General features: G+C 50.1%; 34 non-coding genes and 4 pseudogenes across 34 annotated transcripts; 18 read left to right on the top strand and 20 right to left on the bottom strand.

The window, feature by feature from the left end:
- The first annotated feature begins 647 nt into the window (after positions 1-647).
- LOC134998201 (U1 spliceosomal RNA) lies at positions 648-811 on the top strand. Its single transcript, XR_010200508.1, has one exon. It is a non-coding gene; the product is annotated as a U1 spliceosomal RNA (small nuclear RNA).
- A 670-nt stretch (positions 812-1,481) lies between these two features.
- LOC134998276 (U1 spliceosomal RNA) lies at positions 1,482-1,645 on the top strand. The gene has a single exon (XR_010200570.1). It is a non-coding gene; the product is annotated as a U1 spliceosomal RNA (small nuclear RNA).
- A 152-nt stretch (positions 1,646-1,797) lies between these two features.
- Positions 1,798-1,961, top strand: LOC134998219 (U1 spliceosomal RNA). Its single transcript, XR_010200517.1, has one exon. It is a non-coding gene; the product is annotated as a U1 spliceosomal RNA (small nuclear RNA).
- A 2,424-nt stretch (positions 1,962-4,385) lies between these two features.
- LOC134998228 (U1 spliceosomal RNA) lies at positions 4,386-4,549 on the top strand. The gene has a single exon (XR_010200524.1). It is a non-coding gene; the product is annotated as a U1 spliceosomal RNA (small nuclear RNA).
- A 152-nt stretch (positions 4,550-4,701) lies between these two features.
- LOC134998281 (U1 spliceosomal RNA) lies at positions 4,702-4,864 on the top strand. The gene has a single exon (XR_010200575.1). It is a non-coding gene; the product is annotated as a U1 spliceosomal RNA (small nuclear RNA).
- A 674-nt stretch (positions 4,865-5,538) lies between these two features.
- LOC134998247 (U1 spliceosomal RNA) lies at positions 5,539-5,702 on the top strand. Its single transcript, XR_010200542.1, has one exon. It is a non-coding gene; the product is annotated as a U1 spliceosomal RNA (small nuclear RNA).
- A 152-nt stretch (positions 5,703-5,854) lies between these two features.
- Positions 5,855-6,017, top strand: LOC134998183 (U1 spliceosomal RNA). The gene has a single exon (XR_010200492.1). It is a non-coding gene; the product is annotated as a U1 spliceosomal RNA (small nuclear RNA).
- Positions 6,018-6,691: 674 nt separating this feature from the next.
- LOC134998217 (U1 spliceosomal RNA) lies at positions 6,692-6,855 on the top strand. Its single transcript, XR_010200515.1, has one exon. It is a non-coding gene; the product is annotated as a U1 spliceosomal RNA (small nuclear RNA).
- Positions 6,856-7,007: 152 nt separating this feature from the next.
- LOC134998208 (U1 spliceosomal RNA) lies at positions 7,008-7,143 on the top strand (annotated as a pseudogene).
- Positions 7,144-7,844: 701 nt separating this feature from the next.
- LOC134998270 (U1 spliceosomal RNA) lies at positions 7,845-8,008 on the top strand. The gene has a single exon (XR_010200564.1). It is a non-coding gene; the product is annotated as a U1 spliceosomal RNA (small nuclear RNA).
- A 152-nt stretch (positions 8,009-8,160) lies between these two features.
- Positions 8,161-8,323, top strand: LOC134998191 (U1 spliceosomal RNA). The gene has a single exon (XR_010200500.1). It is a non-coding gene; the product is annotated as a U1 spliceosomal RNA (small nuclear RNA).
- Positions 8,324-8,997: 674 nt separating this feature from the next.
- Positions 8,998-9,161, top strand: LOC134998260 (U1 spliceosomal RNA). The gene has a single exon (XR_010200555.1). It is a non-coding gene; the product is annotated as a U1 spliceosomal RNA (small nuclear RNA).
- Positions 9,162-9,312: 151 nt separating this feature from the next.
- Positions 9,313-9,475, top strand: LOC134998275 (U1 spliceosomal RNA). The gene has a single exon (XR_010200569.1). It is a non-coding gene; the product is annotated as a U1 spliceosomal RNA (small nuclear RNA).
- Positions 9,476-10,149: 674 nt separating this feature from the next.
- Positions 10,150-10,313, top strand: LOC134998246 (U1 spliceosomal RNA). The gene has a single exon (XR_010200541.1). It is a non-coding gene; the product is annotated as a U1 spliceosomal RNA (small nuclear RNA).
- A 152-nt stretch (positions 10,314-10,465) lies between these two features.
- Positions 10,466-10,628, top strand: LOC134998212 (U1 spliceosomal RNA). Its single transcript, XR_010200512.1, has one exon. It is a non-coding gene; the product is annotated as a U1 spliceosomal RNA (small nuclear RNA).
- A 674-nt stretch (positions 10,629-11,302) lies between these two features.
- Positions 11,303-11,466, top strand: LOC134998240 (U1 spliceosomal RNA). Its single transcript, XR_010200535.1, has one exon. It is a non-coding gene; the product is annotated as a U1 spliceosomal RNA (small nuclear RNA).
- Positions 11,467-11,618: 152 nt separating this feature from the next.
- On the top strand, positions 11,619-11,754 carry LOC134998210 (U1 spliceosomal RNA; annotated as a pseudogene).
- An 855-nt stretch (positions 11,755-12,609) lies between these two features.
- On the bottom strand, positions 12,610-12,772 carry LOC134998277 (U1 spliceosomal RNA). Its single transcript, XR_010200571.1, has one exon. It is a non-coding gene; the product is annotated as a U1 spliceosomal RNA (small nuclear RNA).
- A 468-nt stretch (positions 12,773-13,240) lies between these two features.
- LOC134998187 (U1 spliceosomal RNA) lies at positions 13,241-13,403 on the top strand. Its single transcript, XR_010200496.1, has one exon. It is a non-coding gene; the product is annotated as a U1 spliceosomal RNA (small nuclear RNA).
- Positions 13,404-14,224: 821 nt separating this feature from the next.
- Positions 14,225-14,387, bottom strand: LOC134998181 (U1 spliceosomal RNA). Its single transcript, XR_010200490.1, has one exon. It is a non-coding gene; the product is annotated as a U1 spliceosomal RNA (small nuclear RNA).
- Positions 14,388-14,539: 152 nt separating this feature from the next.
- On the bottom strand, positions 14,540-14,703 carry LOC134998253 (U1 spliceosomal RNA). Its single transcript, XR_010200548.1, has one exon. It is a non-coding gene; the product is annotated as a U1 spliceosomal RNA (small nuclear RNA).
- A 674-nt stretch (positions 14,704-15,377) lies between these two features.
- LOC134998280 (U1 spliceosomal RNA) lies at positions 15,378-15,540 on the bottom strand. The gene has a single exon (XR_010200574.1). It is a non-coding gene; the product is annotated as a U1 spliceosomal RNA (small nuclear RNA).
- A 142-nt stretch (positions 15,541-15,682) lies between these two features.
- On the bottom strand, positions 15,683-15,846 carry LOC134998259 (U1 spliceosomal RNA). Its single transcript, XR_010200554.1, has one exon. It is a non-coding gene; the product is annotated as a U1 spliceosomal RNA (small nuclear RNA).
- A 674-nt stretch (positions 15,847-16,520) lies between these two features.
- Positions 16,521-16,683, bottom strand: LOC134998190 (U1 spliceosomal RNA). The gene has a single exon (XR_010200499.1). It is a non-coding gene; the product is annotated as a U1 spliceosomal RNA (small nuclear RNA).
- A 152-nt stretch (positions 16,684-16,835) lies between these two features.
- On the bottom strand, positions 16,836-16,999 carry LOC134998269 (U1 spliceosomal RNA). The gene has a single exon (XR_010200563.1). It is a non-coding gene; the product is annotated as a U1 spliceosomal RNA (small nuclear RNA).
- A 674-nt stretch (positions 17,000-17,673) lies between these two features.
- Positions 17,674-17,836, bottom strand: LOC134998279 (U1 spliceosomal RNA). The gene has a single exon (XR_010200573.1). It is a non-coding gene; the product is annotated as a U1 spliceosomal RNA (small nuclear RNA).
- A 152-nt stretch (positions 17,837-17,988) lies between these two features.
- LOC134998261 (U1 spliceosomal RNA) lies at positions 17,989-18,152 on the bottom strand. Its single transcript, XR_010200556.1, has one exon. It is a non-coding gene; the product is annotated as a U1 spliceosomal RNA (small nuclear RNA).
- A 698-nt stretch (positions 18,153-18,850) lies between these two features.
- Positions 18,851-18,986, bottom strand: LOC134998216 (U1 spliceosomal RNA; annotated as a pseudogene).
- A 152-nt stretch (positions 18,987-19,138) lies between these two features.
- On the bottom strand, positions 19,139-19,302 carry LOC134998268 (U1 spliceosomal RNA). The gene has a single exon (XR_010200562.1). It is a non-coding gene; the product is annotated as a U1 spliceosomal RNA (small nuclear RNA).
- A 674-nt stretch (positions 19,303-19,976) lies between these two features.
- On the bottom strand, positions 19,977-20,139 carry LOC134998185 (U1 spliceosomal RNA). Its single transcript, XR_010200494.1, has one exon. It is a non-coding gene; the product is annotated as a U1 spliceosomal RNA (small nuclear RNA).
- Positions 20,140-20,291: 152 nt separating this feature from the next.
- On the bottom strand, positions 20,292-20,455 carry LOC134998254 (U1 spliceosomal RNA). The gene has a single exon (XR_010200549.1). It is a non-coding gene; the product is annotated as a U1 spliceosomal RNA (small nuclear RNA).
- Positions 20,456-21,153: 698 nt separating this feature from the next.
- On the bottom strand, positions 21,154-21,289 carry LOC134998207 (U1 spliceosomal RNA; annotated as a pseudogene).
- Positions 21,290-21,441: 152 nt separating this feature from the next.
- Positions 21,442-21,605, bottom strand: LOC134998250 (U1 spliceosomal RNA). Its single transcript, XR_010200545.1, has one exon. It is a non-coding gene; the product is annotated as a U1 spliceosomal RNA (small nuclear RNA).
- Positions 21,606-24,845: 3,240 nt separating this feature from the next.
- LOC134998242 (U1 spliceosomal RNA) lies at positions 24,846-25,009 on the bottom strand. The gene has a single exon (XR_010200537.1). It is a non-coding gene; the product is annotated as a U1 spliceosomal RNA (small nuclear RNA).
- Positions 25,010-25,679: 670 nt separating this feature from the next.
- Positions 25,680-25,842, bottom strand: LOC134998278 (U1 spliceosomal RNA). The gene has a single exon (XR_010200572.1). It is a non-coding gene; the product is annotated as a U1 spliceosomal RNA (small nuclear RNA).
- Positions 25,843-25,984: 142 nt separating this feature from the next.
- On the bottom strand, positions 25,985-26,148 carry LOC134998258 (U1 spliceosomal RNA). The gene has a single exon (XR_010200553.1). It is a non-coding gene; the product is annotated as a U1 spliceosomal RNA (small nuclear RNA).
- Positions 26,149-26,822: 674 nt separating this feature from the next.
- LOC134998189 (U1 spliceosomal RNA) lies at positions 26,823-26,985 on the bottom strand. The gene has a single exon (XR_010200498.1). It is a non-coding gene; the product is annotated as a U1 spliceosomal RNA (small nuclear RNA).
- Positions 26,986-27,137: 152 nt separating this feature from the next.
- On the bottom strand, positions 27,138-27,301 carry LOC134998267 (U1 spliceosomal RNA). The gene has a single exon (XR_010200561.1). It is a non-coding gene; the product is annotated as a U1 spliceosomal RNA (small nuclear RNA).
- Between the last annotated feature and the right edge of the window lie 595 nt (positions 27,302-27,896).

The raw sequence follows: 27,896 nt of genomic DNA, 5'->3' as shown, positions 1-27,896 counted from the left end.
AGGGCCCACACCCTTTTACTTGCCTTACAGAGCAGCTCTGGAGCTGTTACAGTGCCCAGCTGCTGCAAGAAATCAGCTTGAATGCTTCAGGGGCTGGGGCATAGCCAACATGAGCCCCACACCAAAGGAGGGTGGAGGTGTTTAATGCAAACTAGGGGTCAGCCAAGCGCCGCAAAAGGCCACCATGCCCTGCACGCCCCTTTTCTCTTTTCATATGCAGACGAGGGTTGAAGCCAACTTTGACCCACTGCTTGGATGACATCACCATATGCAAATCCATCTGCGGCAGGCCTTCCCCCAGGAATGCTTGCACTAGTTGTTGCATTTGGTTTGTTGTTTGGGGGTGCTTCAGTATTAGGCAGCCTTCTGCCCTCCCATGTTCATCTTCAGGGGATGGGGCATGGCCAACATGAGCCCCACACCAAAGGAGGGTGGAGGTGTTTAATGCGAACTAGGGGTCATCCAAGCACCGCAAAAGGCCGCCATGCCCTGCACGCCCCTTTTCTCTTTTCATATGCAGATGAGGGTTGAAGCCAACTTTGACCCACTGCTTGGATGACATCACCGTATGCAAATCCGTCTTCTGCAGAACTTCACTTGACAGGGGGGTGCCCGAGCAGCGACCCTCCCCATCTCTAGCCCAACTCCTACTTACCTGCCAGGTGAGATACTATGATCAGGAAGGTGCTTCTCCCAGGGCAAGGCTCACCCATTGCACTCTGGGTGTGCTGCTCCTACGATTTCCCCAAATGTGGGACACTTGACTGCATAATTTGTGTTTCCTCTAGTCGGCTACTCGTATAATTCAGATCTCTTTGTCTCAGGTCTCTCTCCAGCCTAGTTTGCTGTCTGTTTCCACTTCTCTTTTCTTGAGCCGCTGCCTTCTATGCCCTTGTGCACTCTCCTGACTTCTCCTGTCTGCTTACTTTGTGCCTTCCAACGCACAATGCAAACTACAGGTAGTGCTGCAGGGCCCACACCCTTTTACTTGCCTTTCAGAGCAGCTCTGGAGCTGTTACAGTGCCCAGCTGCTGCAAGAAATCAGCTTGAATGCTTCAGGGGCTGGGGCATAGCCAACATGAGCCCCACACCGACGGAGGGTGGAGGTGTTTAATGCGAACTAAGGGTCATCCAAGCGCCGCAAAAGGCCGCCATGCCCTGCATACCCCTTTTCTCTTTTCATATGCAGATGAGGGTTCCAGCCAACTTTGGCCCACTGCTTGGATGACATCACCGTATGCAAATCCGTCTTCTGCAGACCTTCCCCCAGGAATGCTTGTACTAGTTGTTGCATTTGGTTTGTTGTTTGGGGTGCTTCAGTATTAGGCAGCCTTCAGCTCTCCCATGTTCATCTGAAAATATGTGTTCTCCCTGCAGTTGTTGTCCCCAGATGAGAGTACCCTTGTGCTGCCTCAGTTGAATCTCCTTTACTTGAAAGAGATGTGCCTGAGCAGCGGCCCTCCCCAGCCCTATCCCAAATCATACTTATTTTGCATAGGAGATACCATGGTCATGAAGATTGTTCTCCCAGGGTGAGGTTCATTCATTGCATTCTGGGTATGCTGACCCCTGTGATTTCCCCAAATGTGGGAAACTCGACTGCATTATTTGTGGTAGTGGGGGACTGTGTTTGTGCTTTCCTCTGGTCAGCTCTGGTAAAAGTCAGATTTCTTTGTCTCAGATCTTCCTCTAGCCTTGTTCTTTTTTTGAGAGTTTCCTTGTGCTGCCTCAGTTGGATCTCCTTCACTTGACAGGGGGGTGCCCGAGCAGCGACCCTCCCCAGCTCAAGCCCAACTCCTACTTACCTGCCAAGTGAGATACTATGATCAGGAAGGTGCTTCTACCAGGGCAAGGCTCACCCATTGCACTCTGGGTGTGCTGCTCCTACGATTTCCCCAAATGTGGGACACTTGACTGCATAATTTGTGTTTCCTCTGGTCGGCTACTCGTATAATTCAGATCTCTTTGTCTCAGGTCTCTCTCCAGCCTAGTTTGCTGTCTGTTTCCACTTCTCTTTTCTTGAGCCCCTGCCTTCTATGCCCTTGTGCACTCTCCTGACTTCTCCTGTCTGCTTACTTTGTGCCTTCCAACGCACAATGCAAACTACAGGTAGTGCTGCAGGGCCAACACCCTTTTACTTGCCTTACAGAGCAGCTCTGGAGCTGTTACAGTGCCCAGCTGCTGCAAGAAATCAGCTTGAATGCTTCAGGGGCTGGGGCATAGCCAACATGAGCAGCAAGATGCAGCACTGGACTATTAGTAATGTACTGTTGTATGCTGAGCACCACAATGCAGCACAAGACAATGAGCAGTGATACTGAGCACTGATGAGGATACTACTGAGAACTGACACTGAGCAGGAGAGACACACTACTAGTATTACTGAGCAGCAATAAGTAACCACTGATACTGGGCACTGATATTGAGATTTCCACTGAGAGAACATAGCCACGTCCTCTCCGCTCTCTCTTCAATGCACGAGTAAAAATGGCGGCAACGCGCAGCTCTTTATATGGAATCCGAATCTCGCGAGAATCCGACAGCGGGATGATGACATTTTCCCTTGTTCAGGTTTTCCGAGTCAGGCGGGAACAACCGAGCCTGCCACGGACCAGTGTAAACCACGTGGAGTTCGTCGGGAATTCGGTTCTCGGAGAACCGAACCCGCTCCTCTATATATACTATATTACTATGTTACTGTAGTATACAGAACACCACAATGCAATGAGCAGTGATAGTGAGCACTGATGAGGATACTAGAACTGACACTGAGCAGCAAGATGCAGCACTGGACTATTAGTAATGTACTGTAGTATGCTGAGCACCACAATGCAGCACAAGACAATGAGCAGTGATACTGAGCACTGATGAGGATACTACTGAGAACTGACACTGAGCAGGAGAGACACACTACTAGTATTACTGAGCAGCAATAAGTAACCACTGATACTGAGCACTGATATTGAGATTTCCACTGAGAGAACATAGCCACGTCCTCTCCGCTCTCTCTTCAATGCACGAGTAAAAATGGCAGCAACGCGCAGCTCTTTATATGGAATCCGAATCTCGCAAGAATCCGACAGCGGGATGATGACATTTTCCCTTGTTCAGGTTTTCCGAGTCAGGCGGGAACAACCGAGCCTGCCTCGGACCAGTGTAAACCACGTGGAGTTCGTGGGGAATTCGGTTCTCGGAGAACCGAACCCGCTCCTCTCTACCTTATACCCATCAATTTTTTTATTTTCAATCTAAGCCCCTGCAGTTTTCTGTAAGCATCTGCTTCGCTATGATGATCAACAAGTCACAAGGGCAAACACTCAGGGCTTGAGGCGTAGATCTTAGGACCAGCTGCTACAAGCATGGCAGAGGTGTCACTATCACTGGTGACACCCAGAAAGGTGGCGAGGGAGATTGTAATGCAGTGCGCGCAGATAAACAGCGCAATGGTAAAAAGGAGGCATGGTTTCATAGGTAGGGGCGAGGCCTGGTGGCCTGAATCTACATTTTGTTGCTCCGGGTGTCCCGGGGGTTGGGGGCTGCACCCGGGGACTAGTGTGTGAGCTGTGCTGGCTCCTGCACAGTGACAGGGCATGGCCACCCAGCATGACGCCTCCCTTCTTGACCATGCTGTAATTGCAGTCGCACTGCAGTTCAGCGTGATCATAAAAAATGGTGTAGGCTCCTGCTGGTGCAGGCTGTAGAGAAAAGCTGCTGTGACCACGCCCCCTGTGTCTCCTCCGTTGCAGACCCCATTTTGAAGCCTTGCCCCCGGACTAAGAGAAAAGTATGCCCTTGCGCACTATCCTGACTTCTCCTCCCGTCTGCTTAATTTGTGCCTTCCAACGCACAATGCGAACAACAGGTGGTGCTGCAGGGCCCACACCCTTTTACTTGCCTTACAGAACAGCTCTGGAGCTGTTACAGTGCCCAGCTGCTGCAAGAAATCAGCTTGAATGCTTCAGGGGATGGGGCATGGCCAACATGAGCCCCACACCAAAGGAGGGTGGGGGTGTTTAATGCGAACTAGGGGTCATCCAAGCACTGCAAAAGGCCGCCATGCCCTGCATGCCCCTTTTCTCTTTTCATATGCAGATGAGGGTTCCAGTCAACTTTGGCCCACTGCTTGGATAACATCACCGTATGCAAATCCGTCTGCTGCAGACCTTCCCCAAGGAGTGCTTGTACTAGTTGTTGCATATGGTTTGATATTTGATGGTGCTTCAGTATTAGGCAGCCTTCCGCCCTCCCATGTTCATCTGAAAAGATGTGGTCTCCCTGCAGTTGTTGTCCCCAGATGAGAGTTCCCTTGTGCTGCCTCAGTTGAATCTCCTTTACTTGACAGAGATGTGCCTGAGCAGCGGCCCTCACCAGCCCTATCCCAAATCATACTTATTTTGCATAGGAGATACCATGGTCATGAAGATTGTTCTCCCAGGGTGAGGTTCATTCATTGCATTCTGGGTATGCTGACCCCTGTGATTTTCCCAAATGTGGGAAACTCGACTGCATTATTTGTGGTAGTGGGGGACTGTGTTTGTGCTTTCCTCTGGTCAGCTCTGGTAAAAGTCAGATTTCTTTGTCTCAGATCTTCCTCTAGCCTTGTTCTTCTTTCGAGAGTTCCCTTGTGCTGCCTCAGTTGGATCTCTTTCACTTGACAGGGGGGTGCCCGAACAGCGACCCTCCCCAGCTCTAGCCCAACTCCTACTTACCTGCCAGGTGAGATACTATGATCATGAAGGTGCTTCTCCCAGGGCAAGGCTCACCCATTGCACTCTGGGTGTGCTGCCCCTGCGATTTCCCCAAATGTGGGAAACTTGACTGCATAATTTGTGTTTCCCCTGGTCGGCTCTCGTATAATTCAGATCTCTTTGTCTCAGGTCTCTCTCCAGCCTAGTTTGCTGTCTGTTTCCACTTCTCTTTTCTTCAACCGCTCCCATCTATACCCTTGTGCACTATCCTGACTTCTCCTCCCGTCTGCTTACTTTGTGCCTTCCAATGCACAATGCAAACTACAGGTAGTGCTGCAGGGCCCACACCCTTTTACTTGCCTTACAGAGCAGCTCTGGAGCTGTTACAGTGCCCAGCTGCTGCAAGAAATCAGCTTGAATGCTTCAGGGGATGGGGCATGGCCAACATGAGCCCCACACCAAAGGAGGGTGGAGGTGTTTAATGCGAACTAGGGGTCATCCAAGCACCGCAAAAGGCCGCCATGCCCTGCACGCCCCTTTTCTCTTTTCATATGCAGATGAGGGTTGAAGCCAACTTTGACCCACTGCTTGGATGACATCACCGTATGCAAATCCGTCTTCTGCAGAACTTCCCCCAGGAATGCTTGCACTAGTTGTTGCATTTGGTTTGTTGTTTGGGGGTGCTTCAGTATTAGGCAGCCTTCTGCCCTCCCATGTTCATCTGAAAATATGTGTTCTCCCTGCAGTTGTTGTCCCCAGATGAGAGTTCCCTTGTGCTGCCTCAGTTGAATCTCCTTTACTTGACAGAGATGTGCATGAGCAGCGGCCCTCCCCAGCCCTATTCCAAATCATACTTATTTTGCATAGGAGATACCATGGTCATGAAGATTGTTCTCCCAGGGTGAGGTTCATTCATTGCATTTTGGGTATGCTGACCCCTGTGATTTCCCCAAATGTGGGAAACTTGACTGCATTATTTGTGGTAGTGGGGGACTGTGTTTGTGCTTTCCTCTGGTCAGCTCTGGTAAAAGTCAGATTTCTTTGTCTCAGATTTTCCTCTAGCCTTGTTCTTCTTTCGAGAGTTCCATTGTGCTGCCTCAGTTGGATCTCCTTCACTTGACAGGGGGGTACCCGAGCAGCGACCCTCCCCAGCTCTAGCCCAACTCCTACTTACCTGCCAGGTGAGATACTATGATCATGAAGGTGCTTCTCCCAGGGCAAGGCTCACCCATTGCACTCTGGGTGTGCTGCCCCTGCGATTTCCCCAAATGTGGGGAACTTGACTGCATAATTTGTGTTTCCCCTGGTCGGCTCTCGTATAATTCAGATCTATTTGTCTCAGGTCTCTCTCCAGCCTAGTTTGCTGTCTGTTTCCACTTCTCTTTTCTTCAGCCGCTCCCTTCTATACCCTTGTGCACTATCCTGACTTCTCCTCCCGTCTGCTTACTTTGTGCCTTCCAATGCACAATGCAAACTACAGGTAGTGCTGCAGGGCCCACACCCTTTTACTTGCTTTACAGAGCAGCTCTGGAGCTGTTACAGTGCCCAGCTGCTGCAAGAAATCAGCTTGAATGCTTCAGGGGATGGGGCATGGCCAACATGAGCCCCACACCAAAGGAGGGGGGAGGTGTTTAATGCGAACTAGGGGTCATCCAAGCACTGCGAAAGGCCGCCATGCCCTGCATGCCCCTTTTCTCTTTTCATATGCAGATGAGGGTTCCAGTCAACTTTGGCCCACTGCTTGGATAACATCACCGTATGCAAATCCGTCTGCTGCAGACCTTCCCCCAGGAGTGCTTGTACTAGTTGTTGCATATGGTTTGATATTTGATGGTGCTTCAGTATTAGGCAGCCTTCCGCCCTCCCATGTTCATCTGAAAAGATGTGGTCTCCCTGCAGTTGTTGTCCCCAGATGAGAGTTCACTTGTGCTGCCTCAGTTGAATCTCCTTTACTTGACAGAGATGTGCCTGAGCAGCTGCCCTCACCAGCCCTATCCCAAATCATACTTATTTTGCATAGGAGATACCATGGTCATGAAGATTGTTCTCCCAGGGTGAGGTTCATTCATTGCATTCTGGGTATGCTGACCCCTGTGATTTTCCCAAATGTGGGAAACTCGACTGCATTATTTGTGGTAGTGGGGGACTGTGTTTGTGCTTTCCTCTGGTCAGCTCTGGTAAAAGTCAGATTTCTTTGTCTCAGATCTTCCTCTAGCCTTGTTCTTCTTTCGAGAGTTCCCTGGTGCTGCCTCAGTTGGATCTCCTTCACTTCACAGGGGGGAACCCGAGCAGCGACCCTCCCCAGCTCTAGCCCAACTCCTACTTACCTGCCAGGTGAGATACTATGATCATGAAGGTGCTTCTCCCAGGGCAAGGCTCAACCATTGCACTCTGGGTGTGCTGCTCCTGCGATTTCCCCAAATGTGGGAAACTTGACTGCATAATTTGTGTTTCCCCTCGTCGGCTCTCGTATAATTCAGATCTCTTTGTCTCAGGTCTCTCTCCAGCCTAGTTTGCTGTCTGTTTCCACTTCTCTTTTCTTCAGCCGCTCCCTTCTATACCCTTGTGCACTATCCTGACTTCTCCTCCCGTCTGCTTACTTTGTGCCTTCCAATGCACAATGCAAACTACAGGTAGTGCTGCAGGGCCCACACCCTTTTACTTGCCTTACAGAGCAGCTCTGGAGCTGTTACAGTGCCCAGCTGCTGCAAGAAATCAGCTTGAATGCTTCAGGGGCTGGGGCATAGCCAACATGAGCCCCACACCAAAGGAGGGTGGAGGTGTTTAATGCAAACTAGGGGTCAGCCAAGCGCCGCAAAAGGCCACCATGCCCTGCACGCCCCTTTTCTCTTTTCATATGCAGACGAGGGTTGAAGCCAACTTTGACCCACTGCTTGGATGACATCACCATATGCAAATCCATCTGCGGCAGGCCTTCCCCCAGGAATGCTTGCACTAGTTGTTGCATTTGGTTTGTTGTTTGGGGGTGCTTCAGTATTAGGCAGCCTTCTGCCCTCCCATGTTCATCTGAAAATATATGTTCTCCCTGCAGTTGTTGTCCCAAGATGAGAGTTCCCTTGTGCTGCCTCAGTTGAATCTCCTTTACTTGACAGAGATGTGCATGAGCAGCGGCCCTCCCCAGCCCTATTCCAAATCATACTTATTTTGCATAGGAGATACCATGGTCATGAAGATTTTTCTCCCAGGGTGAGGTTCATTCATTGCATTTTGGGTATGCTGACCCCTGTGATTTCCCCAAATGTGGGAAACTTGACTGCATTATTTGTGGTAGTGGGAGACTGTGTTTGTGCTTTCCTCTGGTCAGCTCTGGTAAAAGTCAGATTTCTTTGTCTCAGATTTTCCTTTAGCCTTGTTCTTTTTTCGAGAGTTCCCTTGTGCTGCCTCAGTTGGATCTCCTTCACTTTACAGGGGGGTACCCGAGCAGCGACCCTCCCCAGCTCTAGCCCAACTCCTACTTACCTGCCAGGTGAGATACTATGATCATGAAGGTGCTTCTCCCAGGGCAAGGCTCACCCATTGTACTCTGGGTGTGCTGCTCCTGCGATTTCCCCAAATGTGGGAAACTTGACTGCATAATTTGTGTTTCCCCTGGTCGGCTCTCGTATAATTCAGATCTCTTTGTCTCAGGTCTCTCTCCAGCCTAGTTTGCTGTCTGTTTCCACTTCTCTTTTCTTCAGCCGCTCCCTTTTATACCCTTGTGCACTATCCTGACTTCTCCTCCCGTCTGCTTACTTTGTGCCTTCCAATGCACAATGCAAACTACAGGTAGTGCTGCAGGGCCCACACCCTTTTACTTGCCTTACAGAGCAGCTCTGGAGCTGTTACAGTGCCCAGCTGCTGCAAGAAATCAGCTTGAATGCTTCAGGGGATGGGGCATGGCCAACATGAGCCCCACACCAAAGGAGGGTGGAGGTGTTTAATGCGAACTAGGGGTCATCCAAGCACCGCAAAAGGCCGCCATGCCCTGCACGCCCCTTTTCTCTTTTCATATGCAGATGAGGGTTGAAGCCAACTTTGACCCACTGCTTGGATGACATCACCGTATGCAAATCCGTCTTCTGCAGAACTTCCCCCAGGAATGCTTGCACTAGTTGTTGCATTTGGTTTGTTGTTTGGGGGTGCTTCAGTATTAGGCAGCCTTCTGCCCTCCCATGTTCATCTGAAAATATGTGTTCTCCCTGCAGTTGTTGTCCCCAGATGAGAGTTCCATTGTGCTGCCTCAGTTGAATCTCCTTTACTTGACAGAGATGTGCCTGAGCAGCGGCCCTCCCCAGCTCTATCCCAAATCATACTTATTTTGCATAGGAGATACCATGGTCATGAAGATTATTCTCCCAGGGTGAGGTTCATTCATTGCATTATGGGTATGCTGACCCCTGTGATTTCCCCAAATGTGGGAAACTCGACTGCTTTATTTGTGGTAGTGGGGGACTGTGTTTGTGTTTTCCTCTGGTCAGCTCTGGTAAAAGTCAGATTTCTTTGTTCAGATCTTCCTCTAGCCTTGTTCTTCTTTCGAGAGTTCCCTTGTGCTGCCTCAGTTGGATCTCCTTCACTTGACAGGGGGGTGCCCAAGCAGAGACCCTCCCCAGCTCTAGCCCAACTCCTACTTACCTGCCAGGTGAGATACTATGATCATGAAGGTGCTTCTCCCAGGGCAAGGCTCACCCATTGCACTCTGGGTGTGCTGCCCCTGCGATTTCCCCAAATGTGGGAAACTTGACTGCATAATTTGTGTTTCCCCTGGTCGGCTCTCGTGTAATTCAGATCTCTTTGTCTCAGGTCTCTCTCCAACCTAGTTTGCTGTCTGTTTCCACTTCTCTTTTCTTCAGCCGCTCCCTTCTATACCCTTGTGCACTATCCTGACTTCTCCTCCCGTCTGCTTACTTTGTGCCTTCCAATGCACAATGCAAACTACAGGTAGTGCTGCAGGGCCCACACCCTTTTACTTGCCTTACAGAGCAGCTCTGGAGATGTTACAGTGCCCAGCTGCTGCAAGAAATCAGCTTGAATGCTTCAGGGGATGGGGCATGGCCAACATGAGCCCCACACCAAAGGAGGGTGGAGGTGTTTAATGCGAACTAGGGGTCATCCAAGCACCGCAAAAGGCCGCCATGCCCTGCACGCTCCTTTTCTCTTTTCATATGCAGATGAGGGTTGAAGCCAACTTTGACCCACTGCTTGGATGACATCACCGTATGCAAATCCGTCTTCTGCAGAACTTCCCCCAGGAATGCTTGCACTAGTTGTTGCATTTGGTTTGTTGTTTGGGGGTGCTTCAGTATTAGGCAGCCTTCTGCCCTCCCATGTTCATCTGAAAATATGTGTTCTCCCTGCAGTTGTTGTCCCCAGATGAGAGTTCCCTTGTGCTGCCTCAGTTGAATCTCCTTTACTTGACAGAGATGTGCATGAGCAGCGGCCCTCCCCAGCCCTATTCCAAATCATACTTATTTTGCATAGGAGATACCATGGTCATGAAGATTGTTCTCCCAGGGTGAGGTTCATTCATTGCATTTTGGGTATGCTGACCCCTGTGATTTCCCCAAATGTGGGAAACTTGACTGCATTATTTGTGGTAGTGGGGGACTGTGTTTGTGCTTTCCTCTGGTCAGCTCTGGTAAAAGTCAGATTTCTTTGTCTCAGATTTTTCTCTAGCCTTGTTCTTCTTTCGAGAGTTCCCTTGTGCTGCCTCAGTTGGATCTCCTTCAGTTTACAGGGGGGTACCCGAGCAGCGATCCTCCCCAGCTCTAGCCCAACTCCTACTTACCTGCCAGGTGAGATACTATGATCATGAAGGTGCTTCTCCCAGGGCAAGGCTCACCCATTGCACTCTAGGTGTGCTGCTCCTGCGATTTCCCCAAATGTGGGAAACTTGACTGCATAATTTGTGTTTCCCCTGGTCGGCTCTCGTATAATTCAGATCTCTTTGTCTCAGGTCTCTCTCCAGCCTAGTTTGCTGTCTGTTTCCACTTCTCTTTTCTTGAGCCGCTCCCTTCTATGCCCTTGCGCACTATCCTGACTTCTCCTCCTGTCTGCTTACTTTGTGCCTTCCAACGCACAATGCGAACTACAGGTAGTGCTGCAGGGCCCACACCCTTTTACTTGCCTTACAGAGCAGCTCTGGAGCTGTTACAGTGCCCAGCTGCTGCAAGAAATCAGCTTGAATGCTTCAGGGGCTGGGGCATAGCCAACATGAGCCCCACACCAAAGGAGGGTGGAGGTGTTTAATGCAAACTAGGGGTCAGCCAAGTGCCGCAAAAGGCCACCATGCCCTGCACGCCCCTTTTCTCTTTTCATATGCAGACGAGGGTTGAAGCCAACTTTGACCCACTGCTTGGATGACATCACCATATGCAAATCCATCTGCGGCAGGCCTTCCCCCAGGAATGCTTGCACTAGTTGTTGCATTTGGTTTGTTGTTTGGGGGTGCTTCAGTATTAGGCAGCTTTCTGCCCTCCCATGTTCATCTGAAAATATATGTTCTCCCTGCAGTTGTTGTCCCCAGATGAGAGTTCCCTTGTGCTGCCTCAGTTGAATCTCCTTTACTTGACAGAGATGTGCATGAGCAGCGGCCCTCCCCAGCCCTATTCCAAATCATACTTATTTTGCATAGGAGATACCATGGTCATGAAGATTTTTCTCCCAGGGTGAGGTTCATTCATTGCATTTTGGGTATGCTGACCCCTGTGATTTCCCCAAATGTGGGAAACTCAACTGCATTATTTGTGGTAGTGGGGGACTGTGTTTGTGCTTTCCTCTGGTCAGCTCTAGTAAAAGTCAGATTTCTTTGTCTCACATTTTCCTCTAGCCTTGTTCTTCTTTCGAGAGTTCCCTTGTGCTGCCTTTGTTGGATCTCCTTCACTTTACAGGGGGGTACCCGAGCAGCGACCCTCCCCAGCTCTAGCCCAACTCCTACTTACCTGCCAGGTGAGATACTATGATCATTAAGGTGCTTCTCCCAGGGCAAGGCTCACCCATTGTACTCTGGGTGTGCTGCTCCTGCGATTTCCCCAAATGTGGGAAACTTGACTGCATAATTTGTGTTTCCCCTCGTCGGCTCTCGTATAATTCAGATCTCTTTGTCTCAGGTCTCTCTCCAGCCTAGTTTGCTGTCTGTTTCCACTTCTCTTTTCTTCAGCCGCTCCCTTCTATACCCTTGTGCACTATCCTGACTTCTCCACCCGTCTGCTTACTTTGTGCCTTCCAATGCACAATGCAAACTACAGGTAGTGCTGCAGGGCCCACACCCTTTTACTTGCCTTACAGAGCAGCTCTGGAGCTGTTACAGTGCCCAGCTGCTGCAAGAAATCAGCTTGAATGCTTCAGGGGCTGGGGCATAGCCAACATCAGCCCCACACCGAAGGAGGGTGGAGGTGTTTAATGCAAACTAGGGGTCAGTCAAGCGCCGCAAAAGGCCACCATGCCCTGCACGCCCCTTTTCTGTTTTCATATGCAGATGAGGGTTGAAGCCAACTTTGACCCACTGCTTGGATGACATCACCATATGCAAATCCATCTGCGGCAGGCCTTCCCCCAGGAATGCTTGCACTAGTTGTTGCATTTGGTTTGTTGTTTGGGGGTGCTTCAGTATTAGGCAGCCTTCTGCTGCACCCTGCTTTGGTGTGGGGCTCATGTTGGCCATGCCCCATCCCCTGAAGCTTTCAAGCAGATTTCTTGCAGCAGCTGGGCACTGTAACAGCTCAAGAGCTGCTCTGTAAGGCAAGTAAAAGGGTGTGGGCCCTGCAGCACTACCTGTAGTTTGCATTGTGCATTGGAAGGCACAAAGTAAGCAGACGGGAGGAGAAGTCAGGATAGTGCACAAGGGTATAGAAGGGAGCGGCTGAAGAAAAGAGAAGTGGAAACAGACAGCAAACTAGGCTGGAGAGAGATCTGAGACAAAGAGATCTGAATTATACGATAGCCGACCAGGGGAAACACAAATTATGCAGTCAAGTTTCCCACATTTGGGGAAATCGCAGGGGCAGCACACCCAGAGTGCAATGGGTGAGCCTTGCCCTGGGAGAAGCACCTTCATGATCATAGTATCTCACCTGGCAGGTAAGTATGAGTTGGGCTAGAGCTGGGGAGGGTCGCTGCTCGGGCACCCCCCTGTTAAGTGAAGGAGATCCAACTGAGGCAGCACAAGGGAACTCTCAAAAGAAGAACAAGGCTAGAGGAAGATCTGAAACAAAGAAATCTGACTTTTACCAGAGCTGACCAGAAGAAAACACAAACACAGTCCCCCACTACCACAAATAAAGCAGTCGAGGTGAGGTTCATTCATTGCATTTTGGGTATGCTGACCCCTGTGATTTCCCCAAATGTGGGAAACTCGACTGCTTTATTTGTGGTAGTGGGGGACTGTGTTTGTGTTTTCTTCTGGTCAGCTCTGGTAAAAGTCAGATTTCTTTGTTTCAGATCTTCCTCTAGCCTTGTTCTTCTTTTGAGAGTTCCCTTGTGCTGCCTCAGTTGGATCTCCTTCACTTAACAGGGGGGTGCCCGAGCAGCGACCCTCCCCAGCTCTAGCCCAACTCCTACTTACCTGCCAGGTGAGATACTATGATCATGAAGGTGCTTCTCCCAGGGCAAGGCTCACCCATTGCACTCTGGGTGTGCAGCCCCTGCGATTTCCCCAAATGTGGGAAACTTGACTGCATAATTTGTGTTTCCCCTGGTCGGCTCTCGTATAATTCAGATCTCTTTGTCTCAGATCTCTCTCCAGCCTAGTTTGCTGTCTGTTTCCACTTCTCTTTTCTTCAGCCGCTCCCTTCTATACCCTTGTGCACTATCCTGACTTCTCCTCCCGTCTGCTTACTTTGTGCCTTCCAATGCACAATGCAAACTACAGGTAGTGCTGCAGGGCCCACACCCTTTTACTTGCCTTACAGAGCAGCTCTGGAGCTGTTACAGTGCCCAGCTGCTGCAAGAAATCTGCTTGAATGCTTCAGGGGATGGGACATGGCCAACATGAGCCCCACACCAAAGGAGGGTGGAGCAGAAGGCTGACTAATACTGAAGCACCCCCAAACAACAAACCAAATGCAACAACTAGTGCAAGCATTCCTGGGGGAAGGCCTGCCGCAGATGGATTTGCATATGGTGATGTCATCCAAGCAGTGGGTCAAAGTTGGCTTCAACCCTCGTCTGCATATGAAAACAGAAAAGGGGCGTGCAGGGCATGGTGGCCTTTTGCGGCGCTTGACCGACCCCTAGTTTGCATTAAACACCTCCACCCTCCTTCGGTGTGGGGCTCATGTTGGCTATGCCCCAGCCCCTGAAGCATTCAAGCTGATTTCTTGCAGCAGCTGGGCACTGTAACAGCTCCAGAGCTGCTCTGTAAGGCAAGTAAAAGGGTGTGGGCCCTGCAGCACTACCTGTAGTTTGCATTGTGCATTGGAAGGCACAAAGTAAGCAGACGGGAGGAGAAGTCAGGATAGTGCACAAGGGTATAGAAGGGAGCGGCTGAAGAAAAGAGAAGTGGAAACAGACAGCAAACTAGGCTGGAGAGAGACAAAGAGATCTGAATTATACGAGAGCCGACCAGGGGAAACACAAATTATGCAGTCAAGTTTCCCACATTTGGGGAAATCGCAGGAGCAGCACACCCAGAGTGCAATGGGTGAGCCTTGCCCTGGGAGAAGCACCTTCATGATCATAGTATCTCACCTGGCAGGTAAGTAGGAGTTGGGCTAGAGCTGGGGAGGGTCGCTGCTCGGGTACCCCCCTGTCAAGTGAAGGAGATCCAACTGAGGCAGCACAAGGGAACTCTCGAAAGAAGAACAAGGCAAGAGGAAAATCTGAGACAAAGAAATCTGACTTTTACCAGAGCTGACCAGAGGAAAGCACAAACACAGTCCCCCACTACCACAAATAATGCAGTTGAGTTTCCCACATTTGGGGAAATCACAGGGGTCAGCATACCCAAAATGCAATGAATGAACCTCACCCTGGGAGAACAATCTTCATGACCATGGTATCTCCTATGCAAAATAAGTATGATTTGGAATAGGGCTGGGGAGGGCCGCTGCTCTGGCACATCTCTGTCAAGTAAAGGAGATTCAACTGAGGCAGCACAAGGGAACTCTCATCTGGGGACAACAACTGCAGGGAGAACACATATTTTCAGATGAACATGGGAGGGCAGAAGGCTGCCTAATACTGAAGCACCCCCAAACAACAAACCAAATGCAACAACTAGTGCAAGCATTCCTGGGGGAAGTTCTGCAGAAGACGGATTTGCATACGGTGATGTCATACAAGCAGTGGGTCAAAGTTGGCTTCAACCCTCATCTGCATATGAAAAGAGAAAAGGGGCGTGCAGGGCATGGCGGCCTTTTGCGGTGCTTGGATGACCCCTAGTTCGCATTAAACACCTCCACCCTCCTTTGGTGTGGGGCTCATGTTGGCCATGCCCCATCCCCTGAAGCATTCAAGCAGATTTCTTGCAGCAGCTGGGCACTGTAACAGCTCCAGAGCTGCTCTGTAAGGCAAGTAAAAGGGTGTGGGCCCTGCAGCACTACCTGTAGTTTGCATTGTGCATTGGAAGGCACAAAGTAAGCAGACGGGAGGAGAAGTCAGGATAGTGCACAAGGGTATAGAAGGGAGCGGCTGAAGAAAAGAGAAGTGGAAACAGACAGCAAACTAGGCTGGAGAGAGACCTGAGACAAAGAGATCTGAATTATACGAGAGCCGACCAGGGGAAACACAAATTATGCAGTCAAGTTTCCCACATTTGGGGAAATCGCAGGGGCAGCACACCCAGAGTGCAATGGGTGAGCCTTGCCCTGGGAGAAGCACCTTCATGATCATAGTATCTCACCTGGCAGGTAAGTAGGAGTTGGGCTAGAGCTGGGGAGGGTCTCTGCTCGGGCACCCCCCTGTCAAGTGAAGGAGATCCAACTGAGGCAGCACAAGGGAACTCTCAAAAGAAGAACAAGGCTCTGAAACAAAGAAATCTGACTTTTACCAGAGCTGACCAGAGGAAAACACAAACACAGTCCCCCACTACCACAAATAAAGCAGTCGAGTTTCCCACATTTGGGGAAATCACAGGGGTCAGCATACCCAGAATGCAATGAATGAACCTCACCCTGGGAGAATAATCTTCATGACCATGGTATCTCCTATGCAAAATAAGTATGATTTGGGATAGAGCTGGGGAGGGCCGCTGCTCAGGCACATCTCTGTCAAGTTAAGGAGATTCAACTGAGGCAGCACAAGGGAACTCTCATCTAGGGACAACAACTGCAGGGAGAACACATATTTTCAGATGAACATGGGAGGGCAGACGGCTGCCTAATACTGAAGCACCCCCAAACAACAAACCAAATGCAACAACTAGTGCAAGCATTCCTGGGGGAAGGCCTGCCGCAGATGGATTTGCATATGGTGATGTCATCCAAGCAGTGGGTCAAAGTTGGCTTCAACCCTCGTCTGCATATGAAAACAGAAAAGGGGCGTGCAGGGCATGGTGGCCTTTTGCTGCGCTTGTCTGACCCCTAGTTTGCATTAAACACCTCCACCCTTCTTCGGTGTGGGGCTCATGTTGGCTATGCCCCAGCCCCTGAAGCATTCAAGCTGATTTCTTGCAGCAGCTTGGCACTGCAACAGCTCCAGAGCTGCTCTGTAAGGCAAGTAAAAGGGTGTGGGCCCTGCAGCACTACCTGTAGTTTGCATTGTGCATTGGAAGGCACAAAGTAAGCAGACGGGAGGAGAAGTCAGGATAGTGCACAAGGGTATAGAAGGGAGCGGCTGAAGAAAAGAGAAGTGGAAACAGACAGCAAACTAGGCTGGAGAGAGACCTGAGACAAAGAGATCTGAATTATACGAGAGCCGACCAGGGGAAACACAAATTATGCAGTCAAGTTTCCCACATTTGGGGAAATCGCAGGAGCAGCACACCCAGAGTACAATGGGTGAGCCTTGCCCTGGGAGAAGCACCTTCATGATCATAGTATCTCACCTGGCAGGTAAGTAGGAGTTGGGCTAGAGCTGGGGAGGGTCGCTGCTCGGGTACCCCCCTGTAAAGTGAAGGAGATCCAACTGAGGCAGCACAAGGGAACTCTCGAAAGAAGAACAAGGCTAAAGGAAAATCTGAGACAAAGAAATCTGACTTTTACCAGAGCTGACCAGAGGAAAGCACAAACACAGTCTCCCACTACCACAAATAATGCAGTCAAGTTTCCCACATTTGGGGAAATCACAGGGGTCAGCATACCCAAAATGCAATGAATGAACCTCACCCTGGGAGAAAAATCTTCATGACCATGGTATCTCCTATGCAAAATAAGTATGATTTGGAATAGGGCTGGGGAGGGCCGCTGCTCATGCACATCTCTGTCAAGTAAAGGAGATTCAACTGAGGCAGCACAAGGGAACTCTCATCTTGGGACAACAACTGCAGGGAGAACATATATTTTCAGATGAACATGGGAGGGCAGAAGGCTGCCTAATACTGAAGCACCCCCAAACAACAAACCAAATGCAACAACTAGTGCAAGCATTCCTGGGGGAAGGCCTGCCGCAGATGGATTTGCATATGGTGATGTCATCCAAGCAGTGGGTCAAAGTTGGCTTCAACCCTCGTCTGCATATGAAAAGAGAAAAGGGGCGTGCAGGGCATGGTGGCCTTTTGCGGCGCTTGGCTGACCCCTAGTTTGCATTAAACACCTCCACCCTCCTTTGGTGTGGGGCTCATGTTGGCTATGCCCCAGCCCCTGAAGCATTCAAGCTGATTTCTTGCAGCAGCTGGGCACTGTAACAGCTCCAGAGCTGCTCTGTAAGGCAAGTAAAAGGGTCTGGGCCCTGCAGCACTACCTGTAGATCGCATTGTGCGTTGGAAGGCACAAAGTAAGCAGACAGGAGGAGAAGTCAGGATAGTGCGCAAGGGCATAGAAGGGAGCGGCTCAAGAAAAGAGAAGTGGAAACAGACAGCAAACTAGGCTGGAGAGAGACCTGAGACAAAGAGATCTGAATTATACGAGAGCCGACCAGGGGAAACACAAATTATGCAGTCAAGTTTCCCACATTTGGGGAAATCGCAGGGGCAGCACACCCAGAGTGCAATGGGTGAGCCTTGCCCTGGGAGAAGCACCTTCATGATCATAGTATCTCACCTGGCAGGTAAGTAGGAGTTGGGCTAGAGCTGGGGAGGGTCGCTGTTCGGGCACCCCCCTGTCAAGTGAAAGAGATCCAACTGAGGCAGCACAAGGGAACTCTCGAAAGAAGAACAAGGCTAGAGGAAGATCTGAGACAAAGAAATCTGACTTTTTCCAGAGCTGACCAGAGGAAAGCACAAACACAGTCCCCCACTACCACAAATAATGCAGTCGAGTTTCCCACATTTGGGGAAATCACAGGGGTCAGCATACCCAGAATGCAATGAATGAACCTCACCTTGGGAGAACAATCTTCATGACCATGGTATCGCCTATGCAAAATAAGTATGATTTGGGATAGGGCTGGGGAGGGCCGCTGCTCAGGCACATCTCTGTCAAGTAAAGGAGATTCAACTGAGGCAGCACAAGGGAACTCTCATCTGGGGACAACAACTGCAGGGAGAACACATATTTTCAGATGAACATGTGAGGGCAGAAGGCTGCCTAATACTGAAGCACCCCCAAACAACAAACCAAATGCAACAACTAGTGCAAGCATTCCTGGGGGAAGGCCTGCAGCAGATGGATTTGCATATGGTGATGTCATCCAAGCAGTGGGTCAAAGTTGGCTTCAACCCTCGTCTGCATATGAAAAGAGAAAAGGGGCGTGCAGGGCATGGCGGCCTTTTGCAGCGCTTGGATGACCCCTAGTTCGCATTACACACCTCCACCCTCCTTCGGTGTGGGGCTCATGTTGGCTATGCCCCAGCCCCTGAAGCATTCAAGCTGATTTCTTGCAGCAGCTGGGCACTGTAACTGCTCCAGAGCTACTCTGTAAGGCAAGTAAAAGGGTGTGGGCCCTGCAGCACTACCTGTAGTTCGCATTGTGCGTTGGAAGGCACGAAGTAAGCAGACGGGAGAAGTCAGGATAGTGCGCAAGGGCATAGAAGGGAGCGGCTCAAGAAAAGAGAAGTGGAAACAGACAGCAAACTAGGCTGGAGAGAGACCTGAGACAAAGAGATCTGAATTATACGAGAGCCGACGAGGGGAAACACAAATTATGCAGTCACGTTTCCCACATTTGGGGAAATCGCAGGAGCAGCACACCCAGAGTGCAATGGTTGAGCCTTGCCCTGGGAGAAGCACCTTCATGATCATAGTATCTCACCTGGCAGGTAAGTAGGAGTTGGGCTAGAGCTGGGGAGGGTCGCTGCTCGGGTTCCCCCCTGTGAAGTGAAGGAGATCCAACTGAGGCAGCACCAGGGAACTCTCGAAAGAAGAACAAGGCTAGAGGAAGATCTGAGACAAAGAAATCTGACTTTTACCAGAGCTGACCAGAGGAAAGCACAAACACAGTCTCCCACTACCACAAATAATGCAGTCAAGTTTCCCACATTTGGGGAAATCACAGGGGTCAGCATACCCAAAATGCAATGAATGAACCTCACCCTGGGAGAAAAATCTTCATGACCATGGTATCTCCTATGCAAAATAAGTATGATTTGGAATAGGGCTGGGGAGGGCCGCTGCTCATGCACATCTCTGTCAAGTAAAGGAGATTTAACTGAGGCAGCACAAGGGAACTCTCATCTGGGGACAACAACTGCAGGGAGAACACATATTTTCAGATGAACATGGGAGGGCAGAAGGCTGCCTAATACTGAAGCACCCCCAAACAACAAACCAAATGCAACAACTAGTGCAAGCATTCCTGGGGGAAGTTCTGCAGAAGACGGATTTGCATACGGTGATGTCATCCAAGCAGTGGGTCAAAGTTGGCTTCAACCCTCATCTGCATATGAAAAGAGAAAAGGGGCGTGCAGGGCATGGCGGCCTTTTGCGGTGCTTGGATGACCCCTAGTTCGCATTAAACACCTCCACCCTCCTTTGGTGTGGGGCTCATGTTGGCCATGCCCCATCCCCTGGAGCATTCAAGCTGATTTCTTGCAGCAGCTGGGCACTGTAACAGCTCCAGAGCTGCTCTGTAAGGCAAGTAAAAGGGTGTGGGCCCTGCAGCACTACCTGTAGTTTGCATTGTGCATTGGAAGGCACAAAGTAAGCAGACGGGAGGAGAAGTCAGGATAGTGCACAAGGGTATAGAAGGGAGCGGCTGAAGAAAAGAGAAGTGGAAACAGACAGCAAACTAGGCTGGAGAGAGACCTGAGACAAAGAGATCTGAATTATACGAGAGCCGACCAAGGGAAACACAAATTATGCAGTCAAGTTTCCCACATTTGGGGAAATCGCAGGGGCAGCACACCCAGAGTGCAATGGGTGAGCCTTGCCCTGGGAGAAGCACCTTCATGATCATAGTATCTCACCTGGCAGGTAAGTAGGAGTTGGGCTAGAGCTGGGGAGGGTCGCTGTTCGGGCACCCCCCTGTCAAGTGAAAGAGATCCAACTGAGGCAGCACAAGGGAACTCTCGAAAGAAGAACAAGGCTAGAGGAAGATCTGAGACAAAGAAATCTGACTTTTTCCAGAGCTGGCCAGAGGAAAGCACAAACACAGTCCCCCACTACCACAAATAATGCAGTCGAGTTTCCCACATTTGGGGAAATCACAGGGGTCAGCATACCCAGAATGCAATGAATGAACCTCACCCTGGGAGAACAATCTTCATGACCATGGTATCGCCTATGCAAAATAAGTATGATTTGGGATAGGGCTGGGGAGGGCCGCTGCTCAGGCACATCTCTGTCAAGTAAAGGAGATTCAACTGAGGCAGCACAAGGGAACTCTCATCTGGGGACAACAACTGCAGGGAGAACACATATTTTCAGATGAACATGTGAGGGCAGAAGGCTGCCTAATACTGAAGCACCCCCAAACAACAAACCAAATGCAACAACTAGTGCAAGCATTCCTGGGGGAAGGCCTGCAGCAGATGGATTTGCATATGGTGATGTCATCCAAGCAGTGGGTCAAAGTTGGCTTCAACCCTCGTCTGCATATGAAAAGAGAAAAGGGGCGTGCAGGGCATGGCGGCCTTTTGCAGCGCTTGGATGACCCCTAGTTTGCATTACACACCTCCTCCCTCCTTCTGTGTGGGGCTCATGTTGGCTATGCCCCAGCCCCTGAAGCATTAAAGCTGATTTCTTGCAGCAGCTGGGCACTGTAACTGCTCCAGAGCTACTCTGTAAGGCAAGTAAAAGGGTGTGGGCCCTGCAGCACTACCTGTAGTTCGCATTGTGCGTTGGAAGGCACGAAGTAAGCAGACGGGAGAAGTCAGGATAGTGCGCAAGGGCATAGAAGGGAGCGGCTCAAGAAAAGAGAAGTGGAAACAGACAGCAAACTAGGCTGGAGAGAGACCTGAGACAAAGAGATCTGAATTATACGAGAGCCGACGAGGGGAAACACAAATTATGCAGTCAAGTTTCCCACATTTGGGGAAATCGCAGGAGCAGCACACCCAGAGTGCAATGGTTGAGCCTTGCCCTGGGAGAAGCACCTTCATGATCATAGTATCTCACCTGGCAGGTAAGTAGGAGTTGGGCTAGAGCTGGGGAGGGTCGCTGCTCGGGTTCCCCCCTGTGAAGTGAAGGAGATCCAACTGAAGCAGCACCAGGGAACTCTCGAAAGAAGAACAAGGCTAGAGGAAGATCTGAGACAAAGAAATCTGACTTTTACCAGAGCTGACCAGAGGAAAGCACAAACACAGTCCCCCACTACCACAAATAATGCAGTCGAGTTTCCCACATTTGGGAAAATCACAGGGGTCAGCATACCCAGAATGCAATGAATGAACCTAACCCTGGGAGAACAATCTTCATGACCATGGTATCTCCTATGCAAAATAAGTATGATTTGGGATAGGGCTGGTGAGGGCCGCTGCTCAGGCACATCTCTGTCAAGTAAAGGAGATTCAACTGAGGCAGCACAAGGGAACTCTCATCTGGGGACAACAACTGCAGGGAGACCACATCTTTTCAGATGAACATGGGAGGGCGGAAGGCTGCCTAATACTGAAGCACCATCAAATATCAAACCATGGCCCTCATTCCGAGTTGATCGCTCGCAAGGCGATTTTAGCAGAGTTACACACGCTAAGCCGCCGCCTACTGGGAGTGAATCTTAGCTTCTTAAAATTGCGACCGATGTATTCGCAATATTGCGATTACAAACTACTTAGCAGTTTCAGAGTAGCTTCAGACTTACTCTGCATCTGCGATCAGTTCAGTGCTTGTCGTTCCTGGTTTGACGTCACAAACACTCCCAGAGTTCGCCCAGACACTCCCCCGTTTCTCCGGCCACTCCTGCGTTTTTTCCGGAAACTGTAGCGTTTTTTCCCACACGCCCATAAAACGGCCTGTTTCCGCCCAGTAACACCCATTTCCTGTCAATCACATTACGATCGCCGGAGCGAAGAAAAAGCCGTGAGTAAAAATACTTTCTTCATTGTAAAATTACTTGGCGCAGTCGCAGTGCGAATATTGCGCATGCGTACTAAGCAGAATTTCACTGCGATGCGATGAAATTTACAGAGCGAACGACTCGGAATGAGGGCCCATATGCAACAACTAGTACAAGCACTCCTGGGGGAAGGTCTGCAGCAGACGGATTTGCATACGGTGATGTAAATCCAAGCAGTGGGCCAAAGTTGACTGGAACCCTCATCTGCATATGAAAAGAGAAAAGGGGCATGCAGGGCATGGCGGCCTTTTGCAGTGCTTGGATGACCCCTAGTTCGCATTAAACACCCCCACCCTCCTTTGGTGTGGGGCTCATGTTGGCCATGCCCCATCCCCTGATGCATTCAAGCTGATTTCTTGCAGCAGCTGGGCACTGTAACAGCTCCAGAGCTGTTCTGTAAGGCAAGTAAAAGTGTGTGGGCCCTGCAGCACCACCTGTTGTTCGCATTGTGCGTTGGAAGGCACAAATTAAGCAGACGGGAGGAGAAGTCAGGATAGTGCGCAAGGGCATTCTTTTCTCTTAGTCCGGGGGCAAGGCTTCAAAATGGGGTCTGCAACGGAGGAGACACAGGGGGCGTGGTCACAGCAGCTTTTCTCTACAGTCTGCACCAGCAGGAGCCTACACCATTTTTTATGATCACGCTGAACTGCAGTGCGACTGCAATTACAGCATGGTCAAGAAGGGAGGCGTCATGCTGGGTGGCCATGCCCTGTCACTGTGCAGGAGCCAGCACCGCTCACACACTAGTCCCCGGGTGCAGCCCCCAACCCCCGGGACACCCGGAGCAACAAAATGTAGATTCAGGCCACCAGGCCACGCCCCTACCTATGAAACCATGCCTCCTTTTTACCATTGCGCTGTTTATCTGCGCGCACTGCATTACAATCTCCCTCGCCACCTCTCTGGGTGTCACCAGTGATAGTGACACCTCTGCCATGCTTGTAGCAGCTGGTCCTAAGATCTACGCCTCAAGCCCTGAGTGTTTGCCCTTGTGACTTGTTGATCATCATAGCGAAGCAGATGCTTACAGAAAACTGCAGGGGCTTAGATTGAAAATAAAAACAATTGATGGGTATAAGGTAGAGAGGAGTGGGTTCGGTTCTCCGAGAACCGAATTCCCCACGAACTCCACGTGGTTTACATTGGTCCGAGGCAGGCTCGGTTGTTCCTGCCTGACTCGGAAAACCTGAACAAGGGAAAATGTCATCATCCCGCTGTCAGATTCTCGTGAGATTCGGATTCCATATAAAGAGCTGCGCGTTGCTGCCATTTTTACTCGTGCATTGAAGAGAGAGCGGAGAGGACGTGGCTATGTTCTCTCAGTGGAAATCTCAATATCAGTGCTCAGTATCAGTGGTTACTTATTGCTGCTCAGTAATACTAGTAGTGTGTCTCTCCTGCTCAGTGTCAGTTCTCAGTAGTATCCTCATCAGTGCTCAGTATCACTGCTCATTGTCTTGTGCTGCATTGTGGTGCTCAGCATACTACAGTACATTACTAATAGTCCAGTGCTGCATCTTGCTGCTCAGTGTCAGTTCTAGTATCCTCATCAGTGCTCACTATCACTGCTCATTGCATTGTGGTGTTCTGTATACTACAGTAACATAGTAATATAGTATATATAGAGGAGCGGGTTCGGTTCTCCGAGAACCGAATTCCCGACGAACTCCACGTGGTTTACACTGGTCCGAGGCAGGCTCGGTTGTTCCTGCCTGACTCGGAAAACCTGAACAAGGGAAAATGTCATCATCCCGCTGTCGGATTCTCGCGAGATTCGGATTCCATATAAAGAGCTGCGCGTTGCCGCCATTTTTACTCGTGCATTGAAGAGAGAGCGGAGAGGACGTGGCTATGTTCTCTCAGTGGAAATCTCAATATCAGTGCTCAGTATCAGTGGTTACTTATTGCTGCTCAGTAATACTAGTAGTGTGTCTCTCCTGCTCAGTGTCAGTTCTCAGTAGTATCCTCATCAGTGCTCAGTATCACTGCTCATTGTCTTGTGCTGCATTGTGGTGCTCAGCATACTACAGTACATTACTAATAGTCCAGTGCTGCATCTTGCTGCTCAGTGTCAGTTCTAGTATCCTCATCAGTGCTCACTATCACTGCTCATTACATTGTGGTGTTCTGTATACTACAGTAACATAGTAATATAGTAACATATGGTAACATAGTTTTTGAGGTTGAATAGAGGCAAATTGCCCATCGTGTTCAACCTGTTTTAAGTTGTGATGATTCTACATACTTGCTGAATAATGTTTTATGACTAGTTAGCTACTATAACTCATGTTACCCCCGGATTAACCATGTTGATATTTTAAGTATTATAACCTTGGATAGCTTTTTCATTCAGAAATGTATCCATTCCTTTTTTAAATCCAATTACAGAGTCCGCCATTACCACCTTCCCTGGCAGGGAATTCCACATCCTGATTGCCCTAACAGTGAAGATCATAGTATCTCACCTGGCAGGTAAGTAGGAGTTGGGCTAGAGCTGTGGAGGATTGCTGCTCGGGCACCCCCTGTCAAGTGAAGGAGATCCAACTGAGGCAGCACAAGGGAACTCTCGAAAGAAGAACAAGGCTAGAGGAAGATCTGAGACAAAGAAATCTGACTTTTACCAGAGCTGACCAGAGGAAAGCACAAACACAGTCCCCCACTACCACAAATAATGCAGTCGAGTTTCCCACATTTGGGGAAATCACAGGGGTCAGCATACCCAGAGTGCAATGAATGAACCTCACCCTGGGAGAACAATCTTCATGACCATGGTATCTCCTATGCAAAATAAGTATGATTTGGGATAGGGCTGGGGAGGGCCGCTGCTCAGGCACATCTCTGTCAAGTAAAGGAGATTCAACTGAGGCAGCACAAGGGAACTCTCATCTGGGGACAACAACTGCAGGGAGAACACATATTTTCAGATGAACATGGGAGGGCAGAAGGCTGCCTAATACTGAAGCACCCCCAAACAACAAACCAAATGCAACTACTAGTGCAAGCATTCCTGGGGGAAGGCCTGCAGCAGACGGATTTGCATATGGTGATGTCATCCAAGCAGTGGGTCAAAGTTGGCTTCAACCCTCGTCTGCATATGAAAATAAAAAAGGGGTGTGCAGGGCATGGCTGCCTTTTGCGGCGCTTGGATGACCCCTAGTTCGCATTAAACACCTCCACCCTCCTTCGGTGTGGGGCTCATGTTGGCTATGCCCCAGCCCCTGAAGCATTCAAGCTGATTTCTTGCAGCAGCTGGGCACTGTAACAGCTCCAGAGCTGCTCTGTAAAGCAAGTAAAAGGGTGTGGGCCCTGCAGCACTACCTGTAGTTTGCATTGTGCGTTGGAAGGCACAAAGTAAGCAGACGGGGAAGTCAGGATAGTGCACAAGGGCATAGAAGGGAGCGGCTGAAGAAAAGAGAAGTGGAAACAGACAGCAAACTAGGCTGGAGAGAGACCTGAGACAAAGAGATCTGAATTATACGAGAGCCGACCAGGGGAAACACAAATTATGCAGTCAAGTTTCCCACATTTGGGGAAATCGCAGGGGCAGCACACCCAGAGTGCAATGGGTGAGCCTTGCCCTGGGAGAAGCACCTTCATGATCATAGTATCTCACCTGGCAGGTAAGTAGGAGTTGGGCTAGAGCTGGGGAGGGTCTCTGCTCGGGCACCCCCCTGTCAAGTGAAGGAGATCCAACTGAGGCAGCACAAGGGAACTCTCAAAAGAAGAACAAGGCTCTGAAACAAAGAAATCTGACTTTTACCAGAGCTGACCAGAGGAAAACACAAACACAGTCCCCCACTACCACAAATAAAGCAGTCGAGTTTCCCACATTTGGGGAAATCACAGGGGTCAGCATACCCAGAATGCAATGAATGAACCTCACCCTGGGAGAATAATCTTCATGACCATGGTATCTCCTATGCAAAATAAGTATGATTTGGGATAGAGCTGGGGAGGGCCGCTGCTCAGGCACATCTCTGTCAAGTTAAGGAGATTCAACTGAGGCAGCACAAGGGAACTCTCATCTAGGGACAACAACTGCAGGGAGAACACATATTTTCAGATGAACATGGGAGGGCAGAAGGCTGCCTAATACTGAAGCACCCCCAAACAACAAACCAAATGCAACAACTAGTGCAAGCATTCCTGGGGGAAGGCCTGCCGCAGATGGATTTGCATATGGTGATGTCATCCAAGCAGTGGGTCAAAGTTGGCTTCAACCCTCGTCTGCATATGAAAACAGAAAAGGGGCGTGCAGGGCATGGTGGCCTTTTGCTGCGCTTGTCTGACCCCTAGTTTGCATTAAACACCTCCACCCTCCTTCGGTGTGGGGCTCATGTTGGCTATGCCCCAGCCCCTGAAGCATTCAAGCTGATTTCTTGCAGCAGCTTGGCACTGCAACAGCTCCAGAGCTGCTCTGTAAGGCAAGTAAAAGGGTGTGGGCCCTGCAGCACTACCTGTAGTTTGCATTGTGCATTGGAAGGCACAAAGTAAGCAGACGGGAGGAGAAGTCAGGATAGTGCACAAGGGTATAGAAGGGAGCGGCTGAAGAAAAGAGAAGTGGAAACAGACAGCAAACTAGGCTGGAGAGAGACCTGAGACAAAGAGATCTGAATTATACGAGAGCCGACCAGGGGAAACACAAATTATGCAGTCAAGTTTCCCACATTTGGGGAAATCGCAGGAGCAGCACACCCAGAGTACAATGGGTGAGCCTTGCCCTGGGAGAAGCACCTTCATGATCATAGTATCTCACCTGGCAGGTAAGTAGGAGTTGGGCTAGAGCTGGGGAGGGTCGCTGCTCGGGCACCCCCCTGTAAAGTGAAGGAGATCCAACTGAGGCAGCACAAGGGAACTCTCGAAAGAAGAACAAGGCTAAAGGAAAATCTGAGACAAAGAAATCTGACTTTTACCAGAGCTGACCAGAGGAAAGCACAAACACAGTCTCCCACTACCACAAATAATGCAGTCAAGTTTCCCACATTTGGGGAAATCACAGGGGTCAGCATACCCAAAATGCAATGAATGAACCTCACCCTGGGAGAAAAATCTTCATGACCATGGTATCTCCTATGCAAAATAAGTATGATTTGGAATAGGGCTGGGGAGGGCCGCTGCTCATGCACATCTCTGTCAAGTAAAGGAGATTCAACTGAGGCAGCACAAGGGAACTCTCATCTTGGGACAACAACTGCAGGGAGAACATATATTTTCAGATGAACATGGGAGGGCAGAAGGCTGCCTAATACTGAAGCACCCCCAAACAACAAACCAAATGCAACAACTAGTGCAAGCATTCCTGGGGGAAGGCCTGCCGCAGATGGATTTGCATATGGTGATGTCATCCAAGCAGTGGGTCAAAGTTGGCTTCAACCCTCGTCTGCATATGAAAAGAGAAAAGGGGCGTGCAGGGCATGGTGGCCTTTTGCGGCGCTTGGCTGACCCCTAGTTTGCATTAAACACCTCCACCCTCCTTTGGTGTGGGGCTCATGTTGGCTATGCCCCAGCCCCTGAAGCATTCAAGCTGATTTCTTGCAGCAGCTGGGCACTGTAACAGCTCCAGAGCTGCTCTGTAAGGCAAGTAAAAGGGTCTGGGCCCTGCAGCACTACCTGTAGATCGCATTGTGCGTTGGAAGGCACAAAGTAAGCAGACAGGAGGAGAAGTCAGGATAGTGCGCAAGG

The sequence above is a fragment of the Pseudophryne corroboree genome, unplaced genomic scaffold (assembly GCF_028390025.1).
Source record: "Pseudophryne corroboree isolate aPseCor3 unplaced genomic scaffold, aPseCor3.hap2 scaffold_1479, whole genome shotgun sequence".
In the NCBI taxonomy this organism is placed as follows: domain Eukaryota; kingdom Metazoa; phylum Chordata; class Amphibia; order Anura; family Myobatrachidae; genus Pseudophryne; species Pseudophryne corroboree.
Note: the sequence above shows the minus strand (reverse complement) of the source record. Positions and strands in the feature narration are given on the sequence as shown.